Source organism: Mesoplodon mirus (genome assembly GCF_964341445.2).
Source record: "Mesoplodon mirus genome assembly, chromosome: 5".
Classification (NCBI taxonomy): domain Eukaryota; kingdom Metazoa; phylum Chordata; class Mammalia; order Artiodactyla; family Ziphiidae; genus Mesoplodon; species Mesoplodon mirus.
In genome coordinates, this window is record NC_138980.1 from 121,109,198 (window position 1) to 121,129,940 (window position 20,743).

General features: G+C 38.3%; 1 protein-coding gene across 4 annotated transcripts in view; it reads right to left on the reverse strand.

The window, feature by feature from the left end:
* TENT2 (terminal nucleotidyltransferase 2) overlaps window positions 1-6,024 on the reverse strand; it is a 59,668-nt gene extending 53,644 nt beyond the window's left edge. For 2 of the 4 annotated variants that reach the window (XM_082623131.1, XM_082623128.1), the window contains exon 1: window positions 5,394-6,024. The gene's annotated coding sequence lies outside the window, so the exon portion shown is untranslated. The remainder of the gene's footprint in view (window positions 1-5,393) is intronic. The other 2 variants (XM_082623129.1, XM_082623130.1) reach the window with 2 other exon arrangements.
* Between the last annotated feature and the right edge of the window lie 14,719 nt (window positions 6,025-20,743).

The window sequence follows — 20,743 nt, forward strand, 5'->3', positions numbered from 1 at the left end:
TGGTAACTAGCATCTGCTAATTAATAAACAATTAGTTACCAAGTTACGAATTTCATTTGCAAAGTTATTTTTTTAAAGTTCAAACAGATCTCTTAAGTCACACCATAAGTAACAAACTTACTAATAATAAATTTTAAATCTAGATTAACCACATTATTCAAATGATAGTAAAATCTGTGCGTTTCTAACTTTATGATGAATTTTCCCTAATAAATTTATCCTAATATCAACAAATCTTTTAGAATCAAGTTAACACCACTATACTCTGATAATAAAAAGAAACCACCCAAGTGAGACATTTAATGAAATCCTACAATTTCTTACATTTATTCCCAATCTAATTTATTCAAAGGTATAAGCTGTCATATGACAACCTGATTCCCAGGATTTAGATCGTACAGATCTGATTAAACAAGGGATGGAATTTGTATTACCAAATAACTATTTATAAAATTCTGAGATTCCCCTCAAAGTCTAAACAACTTATAAAAAGAACTTCCAATAAAAGAGAGTTTGTTCCACACAAATAGGGAAAACCTAGGTACAAAGCAATCAGAATCGTTCACTGCCCCGAGCAGAAGACTAGATATTTATTCTTTGCAATGACTGACCCCAAGAGGCTATAAACTTACAAAGAGTAGGGTAAGAAAACAAACTGAAAACAAGTATTAAGTGAAGTCTACAAAGTAAAAGTAGGATCCCCAGCCTGCATTCCCAATTCAGGCAATTAGAAAACTCATCTATAGAATAATGGAACAAGAAACCATATAATACAGTAACCAAAGAACCTGTAACATAGGAACAGTCGCTCACCAAAAAAAAGTTAAGCTCACTCGCAACCTACAATGAAGCCTACTACTGAACTGCCTACTCATGCACATAAGCTTCCAATTTAGATTTCTAGTTAGAAAACAGACATCCATGGATCATCAAAAGTTAAAAAAAAAAAAAAAGGCCTAGGAATAAACAGAAACAATACCTGCAACAAATGAAAAGTGAGGGGGAAAAAAACCCTCCATAATTAATGAAAAAACATTGAATATGTAAATAAGAATGTGTTTTTTAAAAAGCAGAAAGGGCTCTTGGAAAATTAAAAGCAGAAATATCCAGCAGAAAGCTGAAAATAACATTAAGGAATGAACAAAAAGGAAAAATTGGTGAGGGCAGACAGGAGGCAGGACAGTAAGAGAAAAAAAATGTAAGAGAAGCAAACTATGTGGTCCAACATCCAATACAACAGAAGTTCCAGGAAGAACAGAGAAAACACAGAAAAGGAAATTACCAAGCAAATAAAACAAGAAAATGTCCAAGACTGAAAAACACCAAGCCTTAGACTGAAAGGGTCCAATGAGTATAAAGCACAACTGAATATATATATATATATACACATATACATACACACACATATAAAGGTATATTACAGTGAAATTTCAGAATATCAGGTAAAAGAAGCTTATAAATATTACAGAGAAAGAAAATGTTATAAACAAAGGGATGGTATGGATAAACAACAAGGTCCTACCATACAGCACAGGGAACTATATTTAATATCCTGAGATAAACCATAATGGAAAAGAATATAAAAAAGAATGTATAACTGTATCACTTTGCTATACAGCAGAACTAACACAACATTGTAAATCAACTACACTTCAATTAAAAAAAAACACACACACCAAGGGATGGTAATCAAAATGGCTTTGGCCCTCTCAGTAGCAACAGTGGAAACAAAACAAGGAAGTGAATGCCTTCGAGGCTCTGAAAGAAATGCTTTCAAGCTATAATTTTATACCCAGCCATACTATCAGTGCAAAAGGAAAATAAAAACATTTTTAGACATGTAAGGTATCAAAAAAAAAAAAAAGAAAAGAAAATCTGGGATCTAGGAAAAGGGAGATCTGACACAGGGCAGAGACAGATCCCCCAGGATGATGGTGAAGGGAAGCTAAACAGCTTAAGTTAGAATACATAGAGGTCTTCAAGAAGATATCCAAGGAGGAAAAAGATTAACTGGTAGATTACCTTATATATTTGACCACAGAGAGGAGTTCAGCTAACAGAGCAGAAATTATAGGAACAGAAATGCAGCAAGTTAAAAATAAATTACTAAACTACAGACAAAACACACTCAAAAAGTCATATAAAAAAGGAAATATAATCAGTCACCTACTTGGTTCTTACAATAACATGAACATTGAACATACTGATTTAAACAGAAATTGTAATATATTTATTATATATTTACTACACTGTATTTATTTACAGGTTACATATACTATATGCTACATATATTTACTTGTTTATACACACACATAAATCTCACAATTTATGATGAGAGAGGGTACATAAAAGTGGTAAATCCTCATTTTCAGTAGATGTCAATCCAAAAAACAAGTTTTATAAAAATTTCTGCGTTTTTTTTTTTTTTTTAGAACAACAGAGGAAAACAACATATAAGCTGCTAAAAGAAATGGTAATTGCCTCTGGGACTAAGACGAGACGGCTGGAAAAATTAGAATAGGAGACAACAAGAGAGAAAAGAGAAAGATCTGGGAAGAAACAAATAAGTCACTCACAGAAACTTTATTCCTTTTCAGTTCTGTAAGATTAAAATTTCCTAGACTGGCCAGAGAGTGAGATTCACCAGTCCAAGGTTCATAACAGATTACGGACAATAGTCTTGGGCCACCATCAGATCCCATCCCAAGTGCCTGACTCTAATTTGGACCAGAGACAAGGTGTTACCTCCAGAAAACAAGAGTTTGTCAGCTTTCTTCAGCAGGCCTTTATCTCCTGTTATAGGAAATTGATTAAAACAAAAAAATCAATCCTATCAAATCTGCTAAACTGTACTCTCTGATGTTCACTGATCAGAGGAAGTATCTTGAACCAAGCAGGATTCCGGAAAATTCTTTATTAAAAGTACATTCAATGATTGTAGAATGCCAGATCTAAGGCTGTCAACTAATGCCTTCTTCTCCCTTTGCCTGGGCTTACACTCCTTCTTGGCTTCCTTGACTCTGCTATTCTGACTCAACTCCCCATAAAACAATTACTATTTCATAGAATTCATGAGAAAATGACATTAAATACAATTCATTATAATGAATTTTGCTTGATATTTAATTTTGTTGTAACAGATACTATAGATCTGATCAAACAAGAGAAGGAATTTGTATTCAGAAAAACTAGAATTAAAACACTCTATACTCAGATTATTTAAATCAGTTCATAGTTAAAATTCTAGACATTTTGCTTATACCTACAAATAATATGCTTGTGTTTTTCTTCAGGCTTGAGACCCAAAATAACATAATAGCCCAGACCTCACCTAATTTCTATTGCATTACATGGTCAGATTCAAACTTAAGAATAAGTCAAAAGATGTCTTGTAGCCCAGAAGTACTCCTCAAACGACCAATCCATGGCTTAAAAGCTGAGAATGATTCCATACTCAAAAGTGTATTTTAGGGCAGTTATCTAAATCAGTCTATCCCTAATTCCCAGATAAGCATCAAAGGTTTTCCAGCGCCTCCAAAACAAAGTTATCTGTCGGGTTCTCCACAGGATGAATTTTTGGCCCTCAAGTCTGGCTCTTAACCAGGCCAGCCTTCAAAGTGGGGAGCATCATTCCTAGGGAATGTAATCAATGACATTCAATGCTCTCCAACAGAAATATTCTGCATGACCATCTAGAGATAAGGAAGTAAACCAAAAGCCCATGAATTTCAATTCCTCTTTCTAATATTTCTCTTAATACATTCCAACACTAATTTTGATGAAGAAAAAATGACACCAAAATAACAACCTATTATAATAAAACAATATAAGGGATCATTTTTTAAACAGAATAGAGTTTCTGTGAATAAAATCCAGCAAAACTATTACCATACCAGATTTAAGGGGACCTCTACAAAATTTTAAATCTTTTTCTTTATATATTGAATGAAAGCCTTCTTCACCAAGTAGACAATGATCCATAAAAAAAAATTACTCCACATTAACCATGGTAGCAGGTGTAAGAAATTTTATGATAAATAAAATCCAGATATTGGTGGTATCTTATTTTTCTTAGTTTGAAAATTATCAATTTCTCAATCTGTGCTTGACTATAAAAAAGAATAATCTAGGTAAATTTTGAACTGCTTTAAAACTGTTGCATTGGTCCTTGCCTTAAGGAGAGAATCCTAAGGATTACTTCTTGACTAAGGTTGCCCATTTGGAAGTTACACAGGTTTATTTGTAAATAATCATATATGAGACAAGGTAGTAAAGGAGTAGTTCACAAAGTAATTCCTAGTGATATAGCATTTGGTCCTATAACTTACAACCTGGAATTTCTGTCCTAAACTTGACCTCTCCATCAAGGAATTAGAGAACACTCAAGGGTACATAATTCCTTCATCAAGATTCCCTGGAAAGTGGAATCTACCTAGTATAAAAACCAGAAACGTAGTAGCAAATCTAGTTATCTGTCCACTTTGTCCAAATGCCTTTGATACCCTAAACTCACTTTTTTTCTCCACAATGCAAAAAATTCAACTCCTAAATCCTGCTCACCCTCTGTCAAACCACCTATAAGTTTTGAAAAAGACATTCCTTTTTTAAAATTATTTTTATTGGAGTATAGATGCTTTTACAATGTTGTGTTAGTTTCTACTGTACAGCAAAGTCAATCAGCCATACATATATCCCCTCTGATCAAGAATTAGATCCCATCCAAGTATTAAAAAATAACCTAGCCACATGATTCCAAATGGACATTTCTTAAATACCTATTTCACACACAGCCTGTTACACTTCCTGATCAGACAGAATTGGGACTATTCACACCAACAGAGTAATGTTACTATTATTTGGCTATTCATCAGTACATATTGAGAGCCTTCTAGCTGTTAATGCCATGTTTAAAGCCCTGTGGTAATAAAGCGTACAATATGAGGGTATTTACAAAAGTAGTATGTCATCTGTAATTCAAATACACAGACTTAGTGTTCAGTTCTGATCTTTCCCCACAAAACCATACACCACACTTTTGTTAGGTTGCCAATGTAGCTTGAGTTTTAGTTTCATTTTCTTTTTTGTTCACCCTATTGGTATACCAATATAAATAAACGACTGCTATTTTAAACAAAGAGCTGAGAGAGGTTCAAACAAGGCAGGGAACTTGGATAGTAGAGGATTTATGAGACACATAAGCCCCCCGTGTTCTGACCTAGAAAGAGAAATGGAGAACCTGTCTACAAAGGCTGAACCGTGCAAAAACAAAGGGGATAGACAAAAATCTGACAAGTCCTAACCTGTGCAGTTTCCTGTAAAGCTAAGAGCTGAGACAATTTCACAACCATTTAGTGAAAAGTCTTAAATTTTAAATTATTAATCCAGATATTTACCTTAGTTCTTCACCACCCTTTGAAACCCCATGCAGTGTCCCAAGACAGTCTTCCTTGTTTGGTCCTAAAGTGAGGACGGGGCGCGAGAAAGACAAACGAATAGGAAACGTTTAAGAGTTCCTAGGAGTCTTCAGAAAGTACCGCAGCCTGGGGGCCGCCCATACGTCTGGGATATCAGAGAGATTATGCCGGAACCTCCCACGCAAAACACTACAGTTTCCGAAAAAGTTCCCGGCGCCCCGCCCCCCACCCGGGCCTACACCTTTGCTTTCCTCTCCGAAACCCCCTAACTCACAAGTGTCCTCGGGAAAGGCTAAGCAGGAGGATCTACCGGCACCGCCAGCCCAGAAGCTCCAGAGCCGGAGCAGGGACGGCCCGGCGCGCTCGGTCCTAGCTTTCTCCCGAGCCAAAGGAGGTAGTGCCCGCGCGGAATGGGTAGGCCCGGCTCCGGCTCCGGATTGCGATCTAATTCCCGGGCTCGGCGGCCGGGGAGGTGCGACACAAGAAAAGGGAGGGCCAGCAAGGGTGAGGGAGCTCGAGGGAGGTGGCAAGAAACGGAAGACCAAAATGTAGCCGGAAAAAAAACGGCGTAAAAACCCTGTCGGAAACACCCGGAAGACCGACGTGACCCCGGATGGAAACAGCAAGTAGGCGAACGGAGATCATACTTCCGGCAGCCGCCTCGCTCTCTCCTGCGAGGTCTTCGCTCGAGTGCGCAAGCGCACGGCTCCTGGGGGCCCGGCTGGGCAGGCGTGGGACGCTCAGCAGCTGCGAGAGCGAGCGCGAGCGCGCAGGGGAAGGGCTGGGACTGCCTAGAGAAAGGCGGAGCGGCAGACGGAGGATAGCGGGCGGCGGAGAACTGCCCTGGACCGGCTCCTCAAGCTCACATTCTGTTAAACATTTTTTTACTGGTCCTTCCTGTCTCTCAGCCGGGTGACTCCTCCCCAGAGAAGCTTTTCCTGGCCAAGTTTTCCCTCACTCTTCTGCACCGATCAGTATTAAGCTTTGTTTTTCCCCGTTAATGAACTGAGAGCTGCTTGGGGACCCTTATTTATCTATAAAGCCCGGACTCAACTCCCTGCCTTAGTAGCTAACATTCACTAATAAAACAAATATTTAATATTTCTTCTTGAGTGAGCTTTAATAGTTGTGAAAATATAAGTTGTTGAATTTATTCGTGTAAATCTGTTAACAATATTCCTTTATTGTCCTTTTTATTCCTGAAATTGGTAACTTGTGTCTTTTTTCTTTTTTCCTGATCGACCTGGCAAGAGACAATATTAATCTCACTGATTTCAAATCTCATAGTCAACTTTTGGTTTCATAGATTTTCTTTATTTTTCTTTTCTCTTTCATTGATTTCTGCTGTTATGTTTATTTCCTTTATTCTTTTTTTTTGAAGTTTTTAAAATTAATTTTCCAGTTTCTTGGAAACTGAGGTCTTTGATTTGAGATGTTTCTTCCTTTGTAATATAGGCATTTAGTAGTAGGAGTTTTCTTCAAAGTACTGTGTTAGCTGTATCCCACACATTTTGATATATTGTGTTTTAATTTTCAAAATTACTTTCTAATTTCCCTATATGGGTTTTTTCTTTCATCCTCGGATTATTTATGTTATTTAGTCTCCAAGTATCAGACTTTCTGGATACCTTTCTGTTATTGATTTCTAATTTAATCCCATTATCATCAAAGAACATACTTCATATAATTCGAATCATTTTAAGTTTATTGAGACTTGTTCTGTGGCCCAGAATATGGTTGGTCTGTCTTGGTAAGTGTTCAGTGTACATTTAAAATAAATGTGTATTCTGTAGCTGTTGGGTGAAATGCTCTACAAATGTGAATCACATCAAGTTGCCTGATATTATTGTTCAACTCTAAATCCTGGGGGGGGGGGATTTAGAACATACTGATTTTCTGTCTACTTATTTTATTAATTATTAGGGGAAGAGCCCTGAAATCCCTCACTATAATTATGGATTTTTCTAGTTTTCCTTGCTGTTCTATCAGTTTTTGCTTTATGTGTTGTGAAGCTCTGCTGTTAGTTGCATAAACATTTAGAATTGTTCTATTATTTAGGTGAATTTATCTTTAATGAAATGAATATGAAAATTATTATGTCATTATGAAATGATTCACTTTCTAAATGACCCTCTTTTTTTCCTGGTAATATTCTTTGCTCTAACTGTACTCTGTCTGATGGTAATACAATCACTACAGCTTTCTTTTTTATAGCGTTAACATGGTTTATTTTTAAGAGAAAAAGTTATTCCAGTTCTACAAAAGTCTTCCAGGAAATTGAAGGGAAAATACTTCCCAGATCATTCTATAAAGACAGCATTACTCTGATACCCAAACTCAAGATGTTCCAAGAAAAGAAAACAATGGGCCAATAGCCTCATAAACATAGATGCAAAAATTCTTAATAAAATTCTACCTATTTTTGTTCCACAATATATAAAAAATATTATACATTATGACCAAATGAGGGCTTATCCCAGGAATGCTAGGCTGAATTAACATTGGAAAATCAAACAACATAATTCACCATTAGCTAAGACTAAGAAAGAAAAATTGTATGACCATTTCAATAGGTGCAACGAAAGCATTGGAAAAATTCAATACCCATTCCTAGGAATATAAGAGAAAACAACAACTTGATAGAAAGCATCAATAAAAAGCAGCACACTTAATGGGAAAGAACTGAATATTTTCTTCCTAAGATCGGGAATAAGGCAAGAATTTCTGCACTCACCACCTCTTCAACATTGTACTGGGGGAGTTCTAGCCTGCACAATAAGGCAAGAAAAGTAAATAAAAGGCATCCAAATTGGAAAGGAAGAAATAAAACTGGCTTTATTTACAGGTGACATGATATATGGTCAAAATTCTATAGGACCTAAAAAAAGCTACTGGAACTCAAATGAGATCATCAAGACTACATTATATAAAAATCAATATACAAAAGTAAATTGATTTGTATTATACTAGCAACAAACAATCTGAAATTGAAATTTAAAATACCAAATGCTTAGAGATGAGTTGATAAATAAATATACATTTATTTATTTATACAAATTGTACACTGAAAAGTACAAAATACACTGACAGAAATTTAAGAAGACACAGATAAACAGAAAGATATATATCATGTGTTAGAAGACTCAATACTGTAAAAATGTCAATTTCCCCTCACATTGATCTATAGATTCAGTACAACCCAAATCAAAATCCCAGCAGGCTTGCTTAAGTAATTGACAAAGTGATTCTAAAATTTATATGGAAATGCAAAGGACCTAGAATAACTGAAACAACTTTAAAAGAGAAGAACAAAGTTGGAAAATTTACACTACGCTACCTGATTCCAATGTTTATTATAAAGCTACATTAACCCAGATAGTATAGAACTGATATAAATAGAGACAAACAGATCAATGAAACTGAATAGTGAGGTTTTTAAAAGTCACATGTGTCTCTATGGCCAAATGATCTTCAACAAAGACCAAGAACAATTCAATGGGGAAAAGACTTTTCAGCTAATAATGCTGGAACATTTGGATATCCATATGTAAAAATCAATCTATCTATCTCATACTGTATGTGAAAACACAAAACGGATCATATATCTAGCTATAAAACTTTAAACTTCTGGAAGAAAATAAGAAAAAATTATTTGCAACCTTAGGCTAGGCAAAGATTTCTTAGGTATGTTATTAAAGCACTATCCTTAAAAGAAAAAAAGTGATAAACTGGACTTTATCAAAATTAAGTACTTCTTTTCAAGACACTGTTAAGAAAGTGAAAAGACTAGGCAAAAACAGAAGATGCACCCAACCCCCAGCTTTGGGGCAGAGTCAGGGAAGAAGGGACTTGGGGTGTTTTGATGATGTGCTTTTTGTGATTGTTAATTTTATATTTGGCATGTGATTGGCAACATGGCTCTTCTGTGATGTGGAGTCATCTACAACTTCTAGGTTTGGATGTAGCAATGTGGAATAGAATGGATGTAGCAATGTGGAATAGAATGGATACAAATAAGGACTACTATTGTATTTTGGACCTATTATATTCCGTCTCATCTGGGGCTTCTTGGGGATGGAGTAGTAAACAAAATTAACCCAGTCTGTTCTCTCCTGTAGTTTACAGTTCAGAGAGAATAAACTTTACAAACTTAGAAAACAAAAATCTAATTTTATTTTTTTTAAACTGGTGCTTCTGAAAGGAATGCCCTTTATATTTATTTATTTATTTATTTGGTTGTGCCAGGTCTTAGTTGCAGCAAGCAGGTTCCTTAGTTGTGGGAGGCAGTCTCCTAGTTGCGACTCGTGGGCTCCTTAGTTGTGGCATGCGAACTCTTAGTTGTGGCAGGCATGTGGGATCTAGTTCCCCAAGCAGGGATTGAACCTGGGCCCCGTGCATTAAGCGTGCAGAGCCTTAACCACTGCACCACCAGGGAAGTCCCCAAAAATCTAATTTTAATGGTAGTAACCAAGAAAAGGAAACCCAAATAACTGGGGGATCTAACTGATCATGAAGAGCATGATGGCTAAGAATGTGTGCTACTCAGATCTCCTGTGTGCAGAGCAAAATTGACTGACAACCCCAGCTGCTGCCTCTCTGGATCTACCACCACATTTGGAACCAAGGTCATGTCCCTGCTGAACTGCAGCTAGCCAGTGACTGAGCACTGCAGAGATGCTAGAGCCAGCCTTCCTGCAGGACAAAGGACCCTTCTAATGGGCAATTCTGACTTGGGAACTCCCCATTTGCCTAGCCAAAACTTTCTTAGAAGAGTGCTGCAGTCTTTTTCTACCCAATTCTCCTTCCTTCTCCTCCTTCAATAGATGTCAGACGTGCATTGGAACCTGAGGCTTTCCCTGCTTACTCTTGCTTCCTCCTTTTTATCTTCCACAGGGATATCCTTTAATAAATCTCTTGCATGTCTAATCCTGTCTTGGCATCTGCTTCTTGGAGGACTCGAACTAACACAGAAGGTTTCCCTGTGAAACTGCCATTTAAGCCAAGACCTAAGGGAGTAGAAGTTAGATGAAAATTTGAAGGAAGAAAGAGAACAGCCCTGAGTTAGACAGGAGCTTGGCACAGTGCCTGGCACATGGTTAGTAGTCGATAAACATCACTTGACTAAATGGAATACAAGTGCTTTATGTAGGGCCAGTAATTATTCCTCATAAACAGTTTTACAAAGGGAGTTCTATTATTATCCCTATTATGACAAATGACAAAACTGTGGATAAGAACTGTAAAGTACCTAGCGCAAGGTCAGGCAGTCGCTGAAAAGCACAAACTAGGATACAAACTTACGTTTGTTTATTTCCAAGCCCGTTATTCTTAACTGCTTAAATATCAACTTATACTGGCTCCCCTCAGAGGATTTGAAAGTGGGCTTTGAAAAGAAAATGAATATAATATAATTTTTTAAAATTCGTAATCCGTCTAAAGGCCACTACCTCTTCTAAAAACAGGGCAAGAGACATCTTGAATGGAAAAAGATATTCCATGGAAATGGAAATCAAAAGAAAGCTGAAGGGCTTTCCTGGTGGACCAGTGGTTGAGAGTCTGCCTGCCAATGCAGGGGACATGGGTTCCTGCCCTGCTCCGGGAGGATCCCACATGCCGCAGAGCGGCTGGGCCCATGAGCCATGGCTGCTGAGCCTGCGCGTCCAAAGCCTGTGTTCCGCAATGGGAGAGGCCACAACAGTGAGAGGCCCGTATACTGCAAAACAAACAAACAAACAAACAAAAAATACCTAGAAACAAATGACAATGAAAACACAATGACCCCAAACCTATGGGGTACAGCAAAAGCAGTTCTAAGAGGGAATTTTATAGCAATACAATCCTACCTTAAGAAACAAGAAACAGGAGACTTCCGGGTAAGATGGCGGAAGAGTAAGACGCGGAGATCACCTTCCTCCCCACGGATACACCAGAAATACAGCTACACGTGGAACAACTCCTACAGAACGCCTACTGAACGCTGGCAGAAGACCCCAGACCTCCCAAAAGGCAAGAAACTCCCCACATACCTGGGTAGGGCAAAGCGGAGAGATTCCCGCACAGAGGATCGGTGCCGAGCGGCACTCACCAGCCCGAGAGGCTTGTCTACTCGCCCGCCGGGGCACGCAGTGCTGGAAGCTGAGGCTCGGGCTTCGGTCAGAGCGCAGGGAGAGGACTGGGGCTGGCGGCGAGAACTCAGCCTGAAGGGGGCTAATGTGCCACAGCTAGCCGGGAGGGAGTCCGGGAAAACTCTAGAGCCGCCGAAGAGGCAAGAGACTTTTTCTTCCCTCTTGGTTTCCTGGTGCGCGAGGAGAGGGGATTAAGAGCGCTGCTTAAAGGGGCTCCACGGACGGGCGCGAGTCGCGACTGAAAGCGCGGAGCCCAGTGACAGGCGTGGGACGCTGGGGCTGCTGCTGCCGCCGCCAAGAAGCCTGTGTGCGAGCGCAGGTCACTGCCCACACCGCCCTTCCGGGAGCCTGTGCAGCCCGCCACTGCCGGAGTCCCGGGATCCAGGGGCGGCTTCCCTGGGAGAACGCACGGCGCGCCTCGGGCTGGTGCAACGTCACGCCGACCTCTGCCGCTGCAGGCTCGCCCCGCACTCCATGCCCCTCCCTCCCTCCTGGCCTGAGTGAGCAAGAGTCCCCGAAGAGGCTGCTCCTTTAACCCTGTCCTATCTGAGCGAAGAACAGACGCCCTCCGGCGACCTACACGCAGAGGCGGGGCCAAATCCAAAGCTGAGACCTAGGAGCTGTGAGAACAAAGAAGAGAAAGGGAAACCTCTCCCAGCAGCCTCAGAAGCAGCGGATTAAAGCTCCACAATCAACTTGATGTACCCTGCATCTGTGGAATACATGAATAGACAACACATCATCCCAAATTGAGGAGCCAGGAGTCAGTGCTGTGCCTCTGAGGTGGGAGAGCCAACTTCAGGACACTGGTCCACAAGAGACCTCCCAGCTCCACATAATATCAAACGGCGAAAATCTTCCAGAGATCTCCATCTCAACACCAGCACCCAGCTTCACTCAACGACCAGCAGGCTACAGTGCTGGACACCCTAAGCCAAACAACTAGCAAGACAGGAACACAACGCCACCCATTAGCAGAGAGGTGGCCTAAACTCATAAAAAGTCCACAGACACCCCAAAACACACCACCAGACGTGGACCTGCCCACCAGAAAGACAAGATCCAGCCTCATCCACCAGAACACAGGCACTAGTCCCCTCCACCAGGAAGCCTACACAACCCACTAAACCAACCTTAGCCACTGGGGACAGACACCAAAAACAACAGGAACTACGAACCTGCAGCCTGCAAAAAGGAGACCCCAAACACAGTAACATAAGCAAAATGAGAAGACAGAAAAACACACAGCAGGAGAAGGAGCAAGATAAAAACCCACCAGACCTAACAAATGAAGAGGTAATAGGCACTCTACCTGAAAAAGAATTCAGAATAATGATGGTAAAGATGATCCAAGATTCTATTTCCCAGATCCAAAATCTTGGAAATAGAATAGACAAAATGCAAGAAACAGTTAACAAGGACCTAGAAGAACTAAAGATGAATCAAGCATCGATTAAAAACACAATACATGAAATAAAAAATACTCTAGATGGGATCAATAGCAGAATAACTGAGGCAGAAGAACGGATAAGTGAGGTGGAAGATAAAATAGTGGAAATAACTGCTGCAGAGCAAAATAAAGAAAAAAGAATGAAAAGAACAGAGGACAGTCTCAGAGACCTCTGGGACAACATTAAACGCACCAACATTCGAATTATAGGGGTTCCAGAAGAAGAAGAGAAAAAGAAAGGGACTGAGAAAATATTTGAAGAGATTATAGTTGAAAACTTCCCTAATATGGGAAAGGAAATAGTTAATCAAGTCCAGGAGGCACAGAGAGTCCCATACAGAATAAATCCAAGGAGAAATACGCCAAGACACATATTAATCAAACTGTCAAAAATTAAACACAAAGAAATCATATTAAAAGCAGCAAGGCAAAAACAACAAATAACACACAAGGGAATCCCCATCAGGATAACAGCTGATCTCTCAGCAGAAACTCTACAAGCCAGAAGGGAGTGGCAGGACATACTTAAAGTGATGAAGGAGAAAAACCTGCAACCAAGATTACTCTACCCAGCAAGGATCTCATTCAGATTTGATGGAGAAATTAAAACGTTTACAGACAAGCAAAAGCTGAGAGAGTTCAGCACCACCAAACCAGCTTTACAACAAATGCTAAAGGAACTTCTCTAGGCAAGAAACACAACAGAAGGAAAAGACCTACAATAATGAACCCAAAACAATTAAGAAAATGGGAATAGGAACATACATATCGATAATTACCTTAAATGTAAATGGACTAAATGCTCCCACCAAAAGACACAGAGTGGCTGAATGGATACAAAAACAAGACCCATCTATATGCTGTCTACAAGAGACCCACTTCAGACCTAGAGACACATACAGACTGAAAGTAAGGGGATGGAAAAAGATATTCCATGCAAATGGAAACCAAAAGAAAGCTGGAGTAACAATTCTCATATCAGACAAAATAGACTTTAAAATAAGGACTACTAGAAGAGACAAAGAAGGACACTACATAATGATCAAGGGATCGATCCAAGAAGAAGATATAACAATTGTAAATATTTATGCACCCAACATAGGAGCACCTCAATACATAAGGCAAATACTAACAGCCATAAAAGGAGAAATCGACAGTAACACACTCATAGTAGGGGACTTTAACACCCCACTTTCACCAATGGACAGATCATCCAAAATGAAAATAAATAAGGAAACACAAGCTTTAAATGATACATTAAACAAGATGGACTTAATTGATATTTATAGGACATTCCATCCAAAAACAACAGAATACACATTTTTCTCAAGTGCTCATGGAACATTCTCCAGGATAGATCATATCTTGGGTCACAAATCAAGCCTTGGTAAATCTAAGAAAATTGAAATTGTATCAAGTATCTTTTCCGACCACAATGCTATGAGACTAGATATCAATTACAGGAAAAGAGCTGTAAAAAATACAAACACATGGAGGCTAAACAATACACTACTTAATAACGAAGTGATCACTGAAGAAATCAAAGAGGAAATTAAAAAATACCTAGAAACAAATGACAATGGAGACACGACGACCCAAAACCTATGGGATGCAGCAAAAGCAGTGCTAAGAGGGAAGTTTATAGCAATACAATCCCACCTTAAGAAACAGGAAACATCTCGAATAAACAACCTAACCTTGCACCTAAAGCAATTAGAGAAAGAAGAACAAAAACACCCCAAAGTTAGCAGAAGGAAAGAAATCATAAAAATCAGATCAGAAATAAATGAAAAAGAAATGAAGGAAACGATAGCAAAGATCAATAAAACTAAAAGCTGGTTCTTTGAGAAGATAAACAAAATTGATAAACCATTAGCCAGACTCATCAAGAAAAAAAGGGAGAAGACTCAAATCAATAGAATTAGAAATGAAAAAGGAGAAGTAACAACTGACACTACAGAAATACAAAAGATCATGAGAGATTACTATAAGCAACTCTATGCCAATAAAATGGACAACCTGGAAGAAATGGACAAATTCTTAGAAATGCACAACCTGCCGAGACTGAATCAGGAAGAAATAGAAAATATGAACAGACCAATCACAAGCACTGAAATTGAAACTGTGATAAAAAATCTTCCAACAAACAAAAGCCCAGGACCAGATGGCTTCACAGGCGAATTCTATCAAGCATTTAGAGAAGAGCTAACACCTGTCCTTCTGAAACTCTTCCAAAATATAGCAGAGGGAGGAACACTCCCAAACTCATTCTACGAGGCCACCATCACCTTGATACCAAAACCAGGCAAGGATGTCACAAAGAAAGAAAACTACAGGCCAATATCACTGATGAACATAGATGCAAAAATCCTCAACAAAATCCTAGCAAACAGAATCCAACAGCACATTAAAAGGATCATACACCATGATCAAGTGGGGTTTATTCCAGGAATGCAAGGATTCTTCAATATACGCAAATCAATCAACGTGATACACCATATTAACAAACTGAAGGAGAAAAACCATATGATCATCTCAATAGATGCAGAGAAAGCTTTCGACAAAATTCAACACCCATTTATGATAAAAACCCTGCAGAAAGTAGGCATAGAGGGAACTTTCCTCAACATAATAAAGGCCATATATGACAAACCCACAGCCAGCATCGTCCTCAATGGTGAAAAACTGAAACCATTTCCACTAAGATCAGGAACTAGACAAGGTTGCCCACTTTCACCACTCTTATTCAACCTAGTTTTGGAAGTTTTAGCCACAGCAATCAGAGAAGAAAAGGAAATAAAAGGAATCCAAATTGGAAAAGAAGAAGTAAAGCTGTCACTGTTTGCAGATGACATGATACTATACATAGAGAATCCTAAAGATGCTACCAGAAAACTACTAGAGTTAATCAATGAATTTGGTAAAGTTGCAGGATACAAAATTAATGCACAGAAATCTCTGGCATTCCTATATACTGATGATGAAAAATCTGAAAGAGAAATCAAGGAAACACTCCCATTTACCATTGCAACAAAAAGAATAAAATATCTAGGAATAAACCTACCTAAGGAGACAAAAGACCTGTATGCAGAAAATTATAAGACACTGATGAAAGAAATTAAAGATGATACAAATAGATGGAGAGATGTACCATGTTCTTGGATTGGAAGAATCAACATTGTGAAAATGACTCTACTACCCAAAGCAATCTACAGGTTCAATGCAATCCCTATCAAACTACCACTGGCATTTTTCACAGAACTAGAACAAAAAATTTCACAATTTGTATGGAAACACAAAAGACCCCGAATAGCCAAAGCAATCTTGAGAACGAAAAATGGAGCTGGAGGAATCAGGCTCCCTGACTTCAGACTATACTACAAAGCTACAGTAATCAAGACAGTTTGGTACTGGCACAAAAACAGAAAGATAGATCAATGGAACAGGATAGAAAGCCCAGAGTTAAACCCACGGACATATGGTCACCTTATCTTTGATAAAGGAGGCAGGAATGTACAGTGGAGAAAGGACAGTCTCTTCAATAAGTGGTGCTGGGAAAACTGGATAGGGACATGTAAAACTATGAGATTAGATCATTCCCTAACACCATACACAAAAATAAGCTCAAAATGGATTAAAGACCTAAATGTAAGGCCAGACACTATCAAACTCTTAGAGGAAAACATAGGCAGAACACTCTATGACATAAATCACAGCAAGATCCTTTTTGACCCACCTCCTAGAGAAATGGAAATAAAGACAAAAATAAACACATGGGACCTAATGAAACTTAAAAGCTTTTGCACAGCAAAGGAAATCATAAACAAGACCAAAAGACAACCCTCAGAATGGGAGAAAATATTTGCCAATGAAGCAACTGACAAAGGATTAATCTCCAAAATTTATAAGCAGCTCATGCAGCTCAATAACAAAAAAACAAACAACCCAATCCAAAAATGGGCAGAAGACCTAAATAGACATTTCTCCACAGAAGATATACAGACTGCCAACAAACACATGAAAGGATGCTCAACATCTTTACTCATTAGAGAAATGCAAATCAAAACTACAATGAGATATCATCTCACACCAGTCAGAATGGCCATCATCAAAAAATCTAGAAACAATAAATGCTGGAGAGGGTGTGGAAAAAAGGGAACACTCTTGCACTGCTGGTGGGAATGTGAATTGGTACAGCCACTATGGAGAACGGTATGGAGGTTCCTTAAAAAACTACAAATAGAACTACCATATGACCCAGCAATCCCACTACTGGGCATATACCCTGAGAAAACCATAATTCAAAAAGAGACATGTACCAAAATGTTCATAGCAGCCCTATTTACAATAGCCCGGAGATGGAAACAACCTAAGTGTCCATCATCGGATGAATGGATAAAGAAGATGTGGCACATATATACAATGGAATATTACTCAGCCATAAAAAGAACTGAAATTGAGCTATTTGTAATGAGGTGGATAGACCTAGAGTCTGTCATACAGAGTGAAGTAAGTCAGAAAGAGAAAGACAAATACTGTATGCTAACACATATATATGGAATTTAAGAAAAAAAAATGTCATGAAGAACATAGGGGTAAGACAGGAATAAAGACACAGACCTACTAGAGAATGGACTTGAGGATATGGGGAGGGGGAAGGGTAAGCTGTGACAAAGTGAAAGAGCGGCATGGACATATATACACTACCAAACGTGAGGTAAATAGCTAGTGGGAAGCAGCCGCATAGCACAGGGAGATCAGCTTGGTACTTTGTGACCGCCTGGAGGGGTGGGATAGGGAGGGTGGGAGGGAGACGCAAAAGGGAGGGGATATGGAAACATATGTATATGTATAACTGATTAAATTTGTTATAAAGCAAAAAAATAAAATAAAATAAAATTAAAAAAAAAAAAAAAGAAACAAGAAACATCTCAAATAAACGACCTAATCTTACACCTAAAGCAATTAGAGAAAGAAGAACAAAAAACCCTAAAGTTAGCAGAAGGAAAGGAATCATAAAGATCAGATCAGAAATAAATGAAAAAGAAATGAAGGAAACAATAGCAAAGATCAATAAAACTAAAAGCTGGTTCTTTGAGAACATAAACAAAATAGGTAAACCATTAGCCTGACTCATCAATAAAAAAACGAAGAAGACTCAAATCAATAGAATTAGAAATGAAAGAGGAGAAGTAACTACTGACACTGCAGAAATACAAAGGATCATGAGAGATTACTAAAAGCAACTATATGCCAATAAAATGGACAACCTGGAAGAAATGGACAAATTCTTAGAAATGCACTTCCTTCTAAGACTGAACCAGGAAGAAATAGAAAATATGAACAGACCAATCACAAGCACTGAAATTGAAACTGATTAAAATCTTCCAATAAACAAAAGCCCAGGACCAGATGGTTTCACAGGTGAATTCTATCAAACATTTAGAGAAGAGCTATCACCTATCCTTCTCAAACTCTTCCAAAATATATCAGAGGGAGGAACACTCCCAAACTCATTCTATGAGGCCACCATCACCCTGATACCAAAACCAGACAAAGATGTCACAAAGAAAGGAAACTACAGGCCTATATCACTGATGAAAATGGATGCAGAAATCCTCAACAAAATACTAGCAAACAGAATCCAACAGCACATTAAAAGGATCCTACACCATGACTAAGTGGGGTTTATCCCAGGAATGCAAGGCTTCTTCAATATATGCAAATCAATCAATGTGATACACCATATTAACAGATTGAAGTAGAAAAACCATATGATCATCTCAATAGATGCAGAGAAAGCTTTCGACAAAATCCAACACCCATTTATGATAAAAAATCCCCCAGAAAGTAGGCATAGAGGGAACTTTCCTCAACATAATAAAGGCCATATATGAGAAACCCACAGCAAACATCATCCTCAATGGTGAAAAACTGAAAATATTTCCTCTAAGATCAGGAACAAGACAAGGTTGCCCACTCTCACCACTATTATTCAACATAACTTTGGAAGTTTTAGCCACAGCAATCAGAGAAGAAAAAGAAATAAAAGGAATCCAAATTGGAAAAGAAGAAGTAAAGCTGTCACTGTTTGCATATGACATGATACTATACATAGCAAATCCTAAACATGCTACCAGAAAACTACTAGAGCTAATCAATGAATTTGGTAAAATAGCAGGATACAAAATTAATGCACAGAAATCTCTTGCATTCCTATACACTAATGATTAAAAATCTGAAAGTGAAATTAAGAAAACACTCCCATTTACCATTGCAACAAAAAGAATAAAATATCTAGGAATAAACCTACCTAAGGAGACAAAAGACCTGTATGCAGAAAATTATAAGACACTGATGAAAGAAATTAAAGATGATGCAAACAGATGGAGAGATATAGCATGTTCTTGGATTGGAAGATTCAACATTGTGAAAATGACTCTACTACCCAAAGCAATCTACAGCTTCAATGCAATCCGTATCTAACTACCACTGGCATTTTTCACAGAACTAGAAAAAAAAAATGTCACAATTTGTATGGAAACACAAAAGACCCCAAATAGCCAAAGCAATCTTGAGAACAAAAACCGAAGCTGGAGGAATCAGGCTCCCTGACTTCAGACTATACTACAAAGCTACAGTAATCAAGACAGTACGGTACTGGCACAAAAACAGAAATACAGATCAATGGAACAGGAAAAAAATCCCACAGACAAACCCAAGCACATATGGTCACCTTATCTTTGATAAAGGAGGCAAGAATATACAGTGGAGAAAAGATAGCCTCTTCAATAAGTGGTGCTGGGAAAACTGGACAGGTACATGTAAAAGTATGAAATTAGAACACTCCCTAACACCATACACAAAAAGAAACTCAAAATGGATTAAAGGCCTAAATGTAAGGCTAGACACCATCAAACTCTTAGAGGAAAACATAGGCAGAACACTCTATGACATCAATCACAGCAAGATCCTTTTTGACCCACCTCCTAGAGAAATGGAAATAAAAACAAAAATAAACAAATGGGACCTAATGAAACTTAAAATCTTTTGCACAGCAAAGGAAACCATAAACAAGACCAAAAGACAACCCTCAGAATGGGAGAAAATATTTGCAAATGAGGCAATTGACAAAGGATTAATCTTCAAAATTTATAAGCAGTTCATGCAGCTCAATATTAAAAAAACAAACAACCCAATCCAAAAATGGGCAGAAGACCTAAACAGACATTTCTCCAAAGAAGATATACAGATTGCCAACAGACACATGAAAGAATGCTCAACATCATTAATCATTAGAGAAATGTAAATCAAAACTACAATGAGATATCATCTCACACCGGTCAGAATGGCCATCATCAAAAAATCTAGAAACAATAAATGCTGGAGAGGGTGTGTAGAAAAGGGAACCCTCTTGCATTGTTGGTGGGAATGTAAATTGATACAGCCACTATGGAGAACAGTATGGAGGTTCCTTAAAAATCTAAAAATAAAACTACCATATGACCCAGCAATCCCACTACTGGGCATATACCCTGAAAAAACCTTAATTCAAGAAGAGACATGTACCAAAATGTTCATTGCAGCTCTATTTACAATAGCCAGGACATGGAAGCAACCTAAATGTCCATCAACAGATGAATGGATAAAGAAGATGTGGCACATATATACAATGGAATGTTACTCAGCTATAAAAAGAAATGAAATTGAGTTATTTGTAGTGAGGTGGATGGACCTAGAGTCTGTCATACAGA